This window comes from Neophocaena asiaeorientalis, unplaced genomic scaffold (genome assembly GCF_003031525.2).
Source record: "Neophocaena asiaeorientalis asiaeorientalis breed wild unplaced genomic scaffold, Neophocaena_asiaeorientalis_V1.1 scaffold757, whole genome shotgun sequence".
Lineage (NCBI taxonomy): Eukaryota > Metazoa > Chordata > Mammalia > Artiodactyla > Phocoenidae > Neophocaena > Neophocaena asiaeorientalis.
In genome coordinates this window covers 975,957-985,490 of record NW_020172686.1, presented here as the reverse complement: position 1 = coordinate 985,490, position 9,534 = coordinate 975,957, and the positions used below count along the sequence as shown (strand labels likewise).

At 49.8% G+C, this 9,534-nt stretch overlaps 1 protein-coding gene across 5 annotated transcripts in view; it reads left to right on the top strand.

Annotated features, from left to right (window-relative positions):
- Window positions 1–5,817: 5,817 nt before the first annotated feature.
- Window positions 5,818–9,534, top strand: part of GOLGA3 (golgin A3) — a 43,800-nt gene continuing 40,083 nt past the window's right edge. For all 5 annotated transcript variants that reach the window (XM_024739875.1, XM_024739874.1, XM_024739872.1 and 2 more), the window contains exon 1: window positions 5,818–6,105. The gene's annotated coding sequence lies outside the window, so the exon portion shown is untranslated. The remainder of the gene's footprint in view (window positions 6,106–9,534) is intronic.

Sequence of the window (9,534 nt, the reverse complement as noted above, 5' to 3'; positions counted from 1 at the left end):
TGCCCCAGGGAAGTGCCCAGAGAGAGTGGATTCTGAACCAGGCCTCTATCAGTGGGGGCCCTGCAGCCAGACCAGTCTTCATGCAGCCAGCAGAGAAGACGCCCAGGAAAGCTCAGGTTCTGAATCAGGATTGCTGCTGCAGAGGGCACCAGCAGCCCAGCACCAAGCAGCTGACCTGTGCTCTGGAGGAAGGAAGAGAAAATGGGGGATGGATGGGCTTTGAAAGTCCAGAGTGAGCCTGACTTCCAGCGCGGCTGGATGCGAGACCCTTCTCTTCCTGTGTGTGGTGGCCTCTTCCCAGACCTCAGCTTTCCTCCAAGCTGACACAGGTGAACTGGTGGCCTCCCCACCAGTTCGAACAGAAGCCTGTCCCTGACCCCAAAGCTGATGAGCAGCCAGACCCAAGCCTCTCACCGCCTTCTAGCCGCCAGCACCCCGTAAGCAGGTGGGGCTGGGGGAAGGCAGGCTCCAGTGTCACCAGCAAAAAAGCAGACTGACTGCTGGGCCAGGCAGCCCGCTAGAGCTCAGCCCGTCCCAGGCCTGATGCTGACAGGAACCGTGCTGCTGGGTCTCGGTTACTCCCTCTGGAAGTGCCGGCCTGCAGTGGCATTCGTAGCTCCCTGCAGAATTAAGTCCGAGGCCCTCAGCACACAGGGCTGCCACCCAATTCGGCCTCTGTGGCTCTGTCTCCTCATTCCCACCCCTTCCCGGCCCCTCTGAAATGGAAGCCATGAAGTACGCACCGTGAGGGGTGTTGAGGACCCCCCAGTCGAGCCGTCCAGCGCTCCCTTGGGCGTGCCACGTGCTGGTTCATTTCTCTGTTGCAAATGGACGTCCTTTCCATCCTATCCCTCGGGACACTGGCAAAGCAAATGCAGCAGAGATGAGCTGTGCGCGTTCCTTCCCACTCTCAGCCTCTGCCCTGGGCCCCAGTGGAGCTGGGAAGTTGGAGGGAGGCCCGGCCCCGCGGATCTGCCAGCTGAAAGTCCTGACCTGCAGAAGGACCTCGTGGCCAGCTCCCAGGGGACAACTGTCACCATCTCAGGAATGACTCCCACTCGTAACTGAAACACAGCCCTTCAGAAAATTGTATAAACTTGGAATTCTCAAGTTATGATTAAACAAAGGTAATAAGCACTCAGGACTCATCCCTTCTTTTTTTTTTTTTTTTTATCCCTTCTTGATAAACGTGTGCATCTGGCTGTTCCCTCTGCTCCCGAGGGCGTCTACGACTGTACCTGTAGGTTCTCTGCGGTGCTGCCTTTGATCCGGTCTATGGACCTCACTGTTGGTAGCTTGAAACTGGCCCCACTAGGAGTATTTACACCATGGAAATGGGTAATTGCTGCAAATCAGGGTCATTTTGTTGTTCTCTGAAGAGAAGGTTGTTAAACACCAGCATGCCACTGCCCCCAACCAGTATAATCGTGAGAAATAATAGTTGTTTGAAGCCAGTGCGGTTTGGGTTGGCTTGTTACATAGGAATGAATGGTGCTACCACGGCCCACAAAGGCCCAGCACTGGGTGGCCCCCTCCCCTCCCTCAGCAAACCTCCCCAGGGTCTTCCGCAGCTAGACCCAAACCTGGGCCCTCGCCTGGGCTGCCTGGCGATGTCTCCTCCCCACTCAGGGCTTGGCCCAGACCCGCTCCCTGGAGGGGCCTGCCAACCAGCCATTCTAGCATCATCCTGTCTGGCTTTCTTCCTGGTGCCGACCATTGGAAAGGAAACGTTTCCTTACTGTTTATCTCCCCTTCACAATTCAGAGCAGGACGCTTCCTGTCTTGCTCCACTGGTGTAAACTTGGCTGAAGCATCTGCTGACCGCTGGCAGTCGGGTGCTCACAAAGACCCGGCTTTGCACCCCTCTCCTGAGGCTCTTCTCCTCTCTGTTGAGCCTAGTGTGTTCTCTCATTTTGTTTTCTGTGTGTTTCCTTCTGGAGATGGTGATCCTGACCTGTATCCTCATCTCTGGTTCTCCCCCACCCACACGGAGCAGCCTGGCAGGACGAGTGTGGGAAGCCATGTTGAGTGCTGACCCAACCGTACGTGCTGCTGTGGGCGGCGCTGCTCTCAGTAGCAGCTCTGTGTGCTGGTCCCTGGGGCCTGCATAACATGCACCACAGATGGGGAGGCCTAAACAACAGACATTTCCGGTCTCACAGTTCTGGAGATAGGTGTTGCAGGGCTGGTTCCCCCTGAGGCCTCTCTCCTGGGCGTGTAGACAGCTGTCTTCTCCCCGTGTCCCCATGTGGTAGTCCCTGTGTGTGTGTGCCCTGATCTCCTCCTCTTATAAGGACACCAGTCACATTGGGTTGGGGCCCACGCATATGGCCTCATTTTACCTCAGTCACCCACTTAGAGTCCCTATTTCCGCACACAGTCACATTCTGAGGTCCTCAGGGTTAGGGCTTCAACATGTGAATTTAGGGTGGCAGAGGCAGACACAGTTCAGCCCATAACACTTTGTCATCAGACATCAAACACCACAGGGTTTTATAAAGTCAGGTGGGTTTCCTTTAGGCAAACCCCACACCCTATATACTATTAACACCCCGTGGCAGGCTGAATAATGCCCTCTGCCCCTGTCTCCAAAGACATCCATGTCCTGACCCCTGGACCCTGTGAGTGTTACCTTATCTAGCAGAAGGGACTTTGCAAGTTAAGGACCTTAAGGTGAGACAACTCTGGATTGTTCTGTGGGTCCTCAGTGCAATTGCAAGGGAGGCAAGAAGGGCAGGCAAAAAAAGATGTGACAGACCAGAGGCTGGAGTGACGGTTTGAAGGCAGAGGGAGAGCCGCAAGCCAAGATAGGCCGTGGGAGCTGGAAGAGGCAAAGGAAACAGCTCCTCCCAGAGCATAGGGAAGGAGCAACCCCACGATTCTGGACGTCTGACCTCCAGAAGTGCGGGAGGGTGAGTCCGTGTTGTTTGGTGTGGCTTGTTATAGCGGCCACAGGAAGCTAAGACACACCCTCACCGTCTTCTCCTTTGGTTTTCAGTCTTTAGGAAGGGTCCAGTGTTTTCCGAGGCTTTGCAGCAGGGGCTGGAGAATTCTCTCTCACCTGAGCCCCCAGCGATGCCTCAGCTAGTTGATCCGTTGCGGGACGGGGCTGAGCCTCTGCCCTGGCCAGCAGGGCCACAGTCTCAAGGTGCCCGCAACCCACGTCCACACTGCCTGAGCCACCTCTTCAAACACCAGGCAGATGTCACCCCTGCTTGAAAGGTGCCAGTGGCTTCCCACCACTCTGATGGACCCTGTGTGCGGCTTGCTGCCACCCCGCCCCATCTCGGACCCCTCCTGCTCTGGACATGCGATTCCTTCCCTCGTAAAGCGCCGGCACGCGCCAGCCTCCTCGTCACGCAAAGTCAGCTCAAATACGACTTCCTCAAAGAAAACGCTGAAGTTTGGGATTAACATATACACACCAGTATATACAAAATAGGTAAACAACAAGGACCTACTGTACAGCACAGGGAACTGTATTCAATATCTTGTAATAACCTATAAGGGAAAAGAATCTGAAAAAGAGTATATATATATATACATATATATATATATATATGTATATATATAAAACTGAGTCACTTTGCTGTACACCAGAAACTAACACAACATTGCAAATTAACTACACTTCAATTTTTTAAAAAATAAAGTTAAAAAACAGGGCTTCCCTGGTGGCGCAGTGGTTGAGAGTCCGCCTGCCGATGCAGGGGACATGGGTTCGTGCCCCGGTCCGGGAAGATCCCACATGCTCTTCCCACATGCCGCGGAGCGGCTGGGCCCGTGACCCATGGCAGCTGAGCCTGCGCGTCCGAAGCCTGTGCTCTGCAACGGGAGAGGCCACAACAGTGAGAGGCCCGTGTACCGCAAAAAAAAAAAAACAAAAAAACCCAAACCCGTGGCTCTCCTTGCTGTCCCACAATTACCTGCATGACGCCTTTTCTTACTTTCTTCATGAGTGGAAACTTATGTCCACACAGGCTTTTGTGTGGACATAAGTTTCATTTCTCTGAGATAAATACCCAAGAGTGCAGTTGCTGGGTCATATAATTAAGTATATGTTTAATTTTTAGAGAAATTGCCAAGCTCTATTCCAGAGTGGCTGTACCACTGTACATTCCCATCAGCAACATAGGTAAGAGATCTAGTTTCTCCACATCATTGCCAGCATTTGGTATTGCCACTATTTTATTTTGGCTGCTCTGATAGGTGTGAAGTAATATATCAAGGTGATCTTAATTTGCATTTCTGTAATGGCTAGTGATGTTGAACATCTTTCACAAGCAAGCTTATTTGCCATCCATATATCCTTTTTGGTGAAACATGTGTTCATATATTTGCTTATATTCTAATCGTATTTTTTTTAATTTTATGTTTTGAGAGTTCTTACAATATTTTAGGTACCAGTCCTTCATGTAGTTTGTAAATATCTTCTTGCAGTCTGTGGCTTGTCTTTTCATCCTCTTAATAGAGTCTTTCTCAAAACGAAAATGTTTACCTTTGATTAAGGCCAATTTATTGATTTCTTTCTTTTGTGGATTGTGCTTTTGGTGTCATGTCTAAGAACTCTTCACCAAGCTCTCAGTCCTGAAAATTTTCTATTTTTTTTTCTGTAAAAGTTTTATAGTTTCACACATTTTACACTTAAGTCCATGATCATTTTGAGTTAAAATTTGCATTTGCAGATGACATGATAAGCTATGTAGAAAATTCCAAGGAATTTACAACCAAAAATCTCCTAGAACTAATAAATGAGTTCAGCAAGGTCTCAGGACGCAAGATCAACACACAGAAGTCCATCACATTTTCATATACTGACGGTGAACATGTGGAAACCAAAATTTAAAACACAATATCATTTACAGTCATTCCAAAGAAAATGAAATACTTAGGTATAAACTTTAACAGAACATGTACAGGATCTGTATGCTGAAAATTACAAAATGCTGATGAAAGAAATCAAAGATCTTAATAAATGGAGAGACATACCATGTTCACGGATTGAAAGACTCAACATAGTAAAGATGCCAATTTTCCCCAAATTGATTTATAGTTTTAATGCAATTCCTATCAAAATCCAACAAAGGATATTTGTGGACACAGACAAGTTTATTCTAAAATTTATCTGGAAGGACATGGACCCCAGAATAGTTAGAACAGTCATGAAAAAGAGTAAAGTGGGAGGAATCATCTAACCCGGTATTATGGCTTGCTGTAAAGCTACCGCGGTGAAGACTGTGCTGTTGGCAGAGGGATAGGCATGGTGATCAACGGAACGGTGCAGAGAACCAAGAAACAGCCAACAAGCAGCCAACTGATTTGACAAATGTACAAAAGCAAGTTAATGGAGGAAGAATAGACTTTTCAATAAACAGTGCTGGAACAATTTGATACCAGTAGACGAAAAAGAAAGAAAAATATCTTCATCTAAACCTCATGCCCTATGCCAACAATTTTCTTTCTAAAGATTGAAAAAAAATACATTATATATATACACACACATATATAAATAAACATTGCTACGGCTCCAAGGCAGGAGTCACTTTTGCATTTGTACCTGAAAAACAAGGACTAGCGCGGTAGAAGTTTGTGCTCAGGGGCCAAGGCCAGGGGACAGCGCCACCTCCGAGCCACACGGACCCAGCCCCCGCCCCGGGTGCTTACTAGCCACGCCCCCAACACGGTAGGGGCGGGGCCAGGACGCCCATACACTGACAGCTGGGGCGGGGCGGGGGCGGGGACCAGGGCTTAGGCACGCCACTTCCGCCGGAAGCTCAATTGCCCGGCTTCCTGTTGGAGTTGGTCCGGCAAGTCCGGGAGCTGCGTTTCTGACAAGGGAAAGAGCCCCAAACTCACTCTTTCAAATCCGCCTTGGGCCAACTGTGAGTGGGCTCGATCTCGACACTGCAGCTGGAGCAGTCCCGGCCCGAGGGCGGCTGCTGGCTAGCAGAAGAGGACCTTATCTCTTCCGGAACGGAGGCTGCGCGCACTGGCTGTTTCCGGAGGGCCGGACTCCGTCGCCGCGCCGCGCTCCGCCTCGCGCGGGGCCACGTCTCCGCCTGAGCGGCCGGGCGGGGTGTTTGCCGCGGCTTCCTCAGCGCCGGGGTGAGGGTCGCGGGGTGGCTCCTGGGCAGGGGCTCCGGCCGGGGAGGGCGCGGGGAGCTAGGGAACCGCGGCGCGGTCGGAGTGGGGGCTGGGCGAAGGGCGGCGGGACCGGGGCGGAGGCGGAGGGCCGGCTGCAGCTCCGCCTAGAGCGACAACGCCCCGCGCTAGTCCGGCTCCTCACCGTTGGTAGCCTCCGGGCCTGGAAGCCGGCCTGTGTAGCTGTTAGGGAACTGGCTTCATAAATATACATACATTCGAGCCCTTCCGGAGCGCTGTCTACCCGTACCGGGGAGTGATCTGTTCAGAGGTGCCCACAACTGCTGTTGGTCTTGTTCTTTTGCAGAACTTCTGTCAAGATGACATGTGTGACATGGTGTCGGGTGGTTAGTGTGAAGCCTGGTTTAAAGAGCCCATGTGCTCTCAGCCTCTCAGTCCACCTCGATTCCATCTCGATTTTGGGTGCTTAGAGGCGTTTCACTGGTGCAGTGATACCTTCCAGAGGCAGTGGGGTCACGCGTAGTCACAAGTCTGCAGGTGATGCAGGTGAACAGCTCGGCCTTCATTCAGCAACTGTTTGTTGAGTGTCGGTCGTGTGAGCGGCACTGTTCATCGTAGGTGCTGGGATCCAGAGCCGAAGTCGTGTCAGGGTCCCTGCCCTCACTGAGCTCACGCTGTCGCGGAGGGATGCGGAGGATAAATGAGGTCATTGCTGAGAGAGTATTGGGCGGTGCTTGGGGGTGGGTCTGTAGGAGACCCCATCGGCGGAGGTGACTTTTGAGCCAAGGCCTCTGTGACAAGAAACTAGCCATGCAAAACTGTGGGATAAGAGTGTTTCGGGCAGAATGAAGAGCAAGTGTGATGACCCTGAGGGAGGAGTACCTTTGGTGTTTTGAGGTAGAGAAGTATGGCAAGTATGTAATGAAAAAGGAAGAAAATGATAGGGAACAAGGATGCAATGTAGGGAGCGGTCAGATGGTATGCAGCGTCCTAGTTCGTGGTGAGAGGCTTAGATTTGATTGTCAGTGTGATTGAAAACCACTGGGACGTTGTAAGCCATTTACAGGTGACTCGTGGATTTTTCTTTTTTTTACATTTTAAATTGTCCCTTAAGTATTGCAAATATAACTTTTTATTGGAGTGATAGCCTTCAGTTCCAGTGGACCTTGAATGGCAAGAAAAGGAAATAAAAGTCATCTGACATTACTCAGATTCAAAAGTAACTTTTTTTTTTAGCCAGTTGCCTTAAGCAGCAGTATGATTTTTAAATTTAACTGAACTTACAATATTATGTTAGTTTCAGGAGTATAACATAGTAATTTGATGGGTTTTTTTTTTGTTTTTTGGTTTTTTGGCCATGCCGTGCAGCATGCGGGATTCTAATTCCCCAACCAGGGATCGAACCCATGCCCCCTGCAGTGGGAGCACAGAGTCTTAATTACTGGACTGCCAGGGAAGGCCCTGATGTTTTTATGAATTAGACTCCGTACAAAGTTATTATAAAATATTGGTTATATTCTTTGTGCTGTACATTGCATCCTTGTAACTTATTTATTTTATACCTAGTAGTTTGTACCTCTTAATCCCCTTCACCTACTTTGCCCCTCCCCCTTCCCTTCACCTCTCTGGTAACCACTAGTTTGTTCTCTGTATCTGTGAGTCTGTTTCTGTTTTGTTATATTTGTTCATTTGCTTTCTTTTTAGATTCCATAGTGATAACATACAGTATTTATCTTCCTCTGTCTGACTTACTTCACTAAGCATAATGCCTTCCCGGTCTATCCATGTTGTCGCAAGTGGCAAAATTTTGTTCTTTTTTTATGACTGAGTAATATTCTGGCGTGTGTGTGTGTGTGTACCATATCTTCTTTATCAAAGCAGCATACTTTCTTTTTTTTTTCTTTTCTTTTTTTTTTCTTTTTTGCGGTATGCGGGCCTCTCACTGCTGTGGCCTCTCCCGTTGCGGAGCACAGGCTCCGGACGCGCAGGCTCAGCGGCCATGGCTCATGGGCCCAGCTGCTCCACGGCATGTGGGATCTTCCCGGACCGGGGCACAAACCCGTGTTCCCTGCATCGGCAGGGGGACTCTCAACCACTGCGCCACCGGGAAGCCCAGTATACTTTCTTGAATGAGAATATATTCAGTTGGCTTTTACCTATTGATTTTGACAAGCAGCAGTTGAAGGGAAAATAACACTTATAATAATAGCTGCGTTTTATTGAGCTCATGGGACGTGTGCAGTTAATCCTGGCACAGATTTTTTATTCTTTTTCTCATCATCTTACTGATGAGGTCGCCAGCTAAGAGTGGTTAAGAAATCTGCCCATGGTCTCACAGGTGAGGGTCGGGGAGTCAGGACCTGCAGCCAAGATGTCTGATACCTGAGTCTGTCCTTTACATTACACTGCTGTATGGTGACATTAGGCTTTCCGGGTTTTCACTTTGGCCATGCTCTGTTGTTTTTCTTTTCTTTCTGGCTGCCCCACATGGCTGGCAGGATCTTAGTTCCCCCACCAGGGGTCGAACCCATGCCATCGGCAGTGCATGTGCTGGTGGTCCCGAGTCCTAACCACTGGACCACCAGGGAATTCCCATGCTCTGTTGTTCCTAATTGCCCGTAGGAATTAAAGAAGATGAGGTAGATGGAGCTGTTAACGTGCATATACCAAATCCATGTAATCTTCTGTCTGGGGGAAGCTGGAAGTCACATAGGTGCCTGAGATGGTAGTTTCTTGATCTGAAGTCTCTTAATGTCAGACAGTGATGGACCTAGGGTTACACGCACTTCGCGAAGTTCTAAGTGACGGTTTGCCTCATCTCTTCCCTCTGGGAAATAGCAGAATGCACGTGGTCAAAAACAGTACTGTGATTAGGCTGATCTCTGCTTTTTAATCACAAAATGGAGTGTGCGTGTTACTACTAACGGCTTCCTTGTGATGTGCTCCCAGCTGTCTGACCCTCCTTGCCCTGTTTTTGTCAGCGGTCTGAGATAATGAGGCCCTGGACAACTGAATCATGCTAAGTAAAGTTCACAGGAGGCTGAGGATACACGGAGAATGCCAGGGTATTATGGACAGGGAGAAGTGTCCCTTCACCAGAGGCTGCTTCTGGTGGTCTGTGAATTCCATCTCTTGTCTGGCTTCAGGAAGAGCTGCATGTGAACAGGAGCCACCTTCATAAGTTAGCAGAACAAGTCACAGTCACAGGGCCTCGAACTCTCGGCGGCTGCACCATCCATCTCTGGAGGGGGTAGGGCTCCTTGGGAATCAGAAGGCTTCTTGTTTAGTAAGAAATCCAGATAAAGGGAAGCCAGTGAGCGGAGTGTGCGTTGGCACTGGGCTCAGACGGCCTGATTCATTTGTCTTTGGCCTGCCTTCCTCAGTGGACGTGAACATCTAGGCCGGTGTTCCTCTTTCCTGCACAGTGTCAGG